Below are 3,157 nucleotides of genomic sequence, written 5' to 3'. Positions count from 1 at the left end.
ATGGGGGGGGGGGGGTGGGGCTGGGAGGGCTGGCCAAGAACACTGCACTCACTCACGTGACTGAACCCATCTGACACATAGTAGGTCTTAGGAAGTGGGCCGCCACAGTCCCTGCGGAGCACACATGTGTGTGCCAGGCATTGTGATGAGAGGAGCAGCAATAAAAGCCCCATTTACTGGGTACACACTATGTGTCAGGCACCATGCCAAGTAGAATAGCAATAAAAGCCCCATTTCCTAGGCACCTACTGTGTGCCAGGCATGGTGCCAAGGGCTTCACAGAATAACAGCAAAAGCATCTATTTATTGCCTCGGCCAGGTGGCTCAATTGGTTGGAACGTTGTACACTAAAAAGGTTGTGGGTCTGATTCCCAGTTAGGACATATACCTAGGTTGCAGGTTCGAGTCAAGGCATGGAAAGGAAACCAATTTGATGTTTCTCTCTCACATTGATATTTCCCTATCTCTTTCTCTCTATCTCTCTCTCCTCTCCCCTCTCTCTAAAATAATCCAAAAACATATCCTTGGATGAGGATTTTAAAAAAACAACCTATTTACTGAATCCCGATATTACACCAAGCTCCATGCCAAGTGCTTCATAGGACAGTAAATGTACTTTTTAAAAATATATTTTTATTGATTTCAGAGAGAGGAAAGGGGAGGAAGAGACAGAAACCTCAATGACGAGAATCATCAACTGGCTGCCTCCTGCACGTCCCCTTCTGGGGATCCAGCCCACAACCTACTGTATGTCAGGCACTATGCTGCGGGCTTTATCCATGTGCCCTGACTGGGAATCGAACCGTGACCCCCTGGTTCATGGGTCAATGCTAAACCGCTTAGCCCCACCGGCCAGGCTAAATGTACTTTTTAATAAAACACCTACTGTGTGCTAGATATTGTGCCAGAGGAACAGCAATAAAAGCCCCATTTTCTGAGCACCTACTATGTGCCAGTCACCACACCAAGTGAAAAAGCAATAAAGTCCCATTTATTAGGTAACTACAATGTGCCAAGGGCTTCATAGAATAACAGTAAAATGTTTATTGAACATCTACTGTGTTGCTAGGCACTGTGCCAGAAGTATAGCAAAAGCTCCATTTATTGGATACCTATTGTGTGCCAGGGATGGGATAACAGTAAACACATTAGTTTACTGAACACCTACTGTGTGTCAGAGGAACAGCAATAAAAGCCCCATTTATTAGACACCAACTGTATGCTAGGCACCTATGGTGATAAGAGCTTCATCAGATAATGGTAAATGCATTTATTTACTGAATACTAACTGTGTGCCAGGGGGATACCACTGCCAGGGAATAACAATAAAAGCCCTATTTATTGAGCACTTACAGTGTGGCAGCCACCGTGCCAATGGAAAAGCAATAAAAGCCCTATTAAGGGCCTTGGCCAGTATGGCTCAGTTGGTTGGAGTGTCGTCCCATACACCAAAAGGTCTCGGGTTCGATTCCTAATCAGGGCACATGCCCAGGCTGCAGTTCAATCCTTGGTCAGGGTGCATGTGGGAGGCAAACTATTAATGCCTCACGCTCACATCCACGTTTCTTTCTCTCTTTCTCCCTTCTCCTTCCCTCTCTCCCTAAAATCAATAAGAGCATGTCCTCGAGTGAGAATAATAAAAAAAAGATCCATTAGATAATTACTATGTGCCAAGCACCATGCCACGGGCTTCACAGAGTGATAGTAAAATACTTATTTATTGAACACCTACTGTGCGCCAGGTACTATGCTAGGTAATAGCAATAAAAGCCACATTTATTGGGTATCCACTATGTGCTAGGCTAGAGCTTCATAGGGTAATAGTAAGCACATTTATTTACTGGACACCTACTGTATGCCAGGAGAATAATACTGCCAGGGAACTGCAGTAAAAGCCCCATTTCCATTTATTGGGTACCTACTATGTGCTAGGCATGGTGCTAAGTGCTTCATAGGTTAACAGTAAAAGCATCTATTTACTGAACACCTGTTCTACCAGAGACTCTAGAGCAGTGGTTCTCAACCTGTGGGTCGCCACCCCTTTGGGGGTCGAACAACCCTTTCACAGGGGTCGCCTAAGACCATCAGAAAACACATATATAATTACATGTTGTTTTTGTGATTAATCACTATGCTTTCATTATGTTCAATTTGTAACAATGAAAATACATCCTGCATATCAGATATTTACATTACGATTGATAACAGTAGCAACATTACAGTTATGAAGGAGCAATGAAAATAATTTTACGGTTGGGGGTCACCACAACATGAGGAGCTGTATTAAAGGGTCGTGGCATTAGGAAGGTTGAGAACCACTGCTCTAGAGGCTACCCCCATGGCTTACATCAACCAATGATGCCAATATCTTGAGCAAACTATTGTGTGCGAGTTAGCATGCCAAAGACTATACCAGAGTAATGCAAGTGCCTACTGTGTTGATCCTAGGTTATTGGCTTTATAGAGAACACAGCCCATATTTAGCACCTACTGTGTGCCAAGGTCTTTATAGATCAGAGTTCTGTGTTGAGCCCCTACTGTGCATCTGGCACTATACTAAGCATTACAGATCAACAGTAAGTCTTATTTACTGAGCACCTACTATGGGCTGGACATCATAATAGCCCTCTAAAGATAAAAATAGCAGTTGCCTTTTATGCAGCACCTACTGTGTGCCAGGCATTGTGCTAGAAGGTTAATTGAAAAACAGTACAATTCCCTTATATTAAACACTTACCATATGCTAGGCACTGTACTAAGGGCCTTGTAAAACAATAGTTCTCACTTCTTAGGCACTTACTGTGTGCCAAGAACTGTGTTAATGCAGTAACAGTAGTAGTCCCCATACATAAAGTACCTACTGTATGCTGAGGGCTTTATTGGATAACAGTAGTTCCCATGTATTAAGCACACCTACTGTGTGCCAGACACTATGCCAAGGGCCTTATATAAAAACTAGAGGCCCGGTGCATGAAACTCATGCACTGGGATGTGTGTGTGTGTGGGGGGGGTGTCCTCAGCCCAGCCTGCACCTTCTCCAATCTGGGACCCCTTGGGGGATGTCTGACTGTCGGTTTAGGCCCAATCCCTGTCGGACATCCTTCTCACAATCCCAAGGGGTCCCGGATTGGGGAGAGTGCAGGCTGGACTGAGGGGA

The 3,157-nt window shown here is 44.5% G+C and overlaps 1 pseudogene; it reads right to left on the bottom strand.

Moving 5' to 3' along the window:
• The window catches only part of LOC102756478, a 62,780-nt pseudogene that overhangs the window by 17,793 nt on the left and 41,830 nt on the right, over nt 1-3,157 (bottom strand).

Source organism: Myotis davidii, unplaced genomic scaffold, assembly GCF_000327345.1.
Source record: "Myotis davidii unplaced genomic scaffold, ASM32734v1 scaffold341, whole genome shotgun sequence".
Lineage (NCBI taxonomy): Eukaryota > Metazoa > Chordata > Mammalia > Chiroptera > Vespertilionidae > Myotis > Myotis davidii.
The sequence above is the reverse complement of the archived record's forward strand: the minus strand, read 5'-3'. Positions and strand labels throughout refer to the sequence as shown.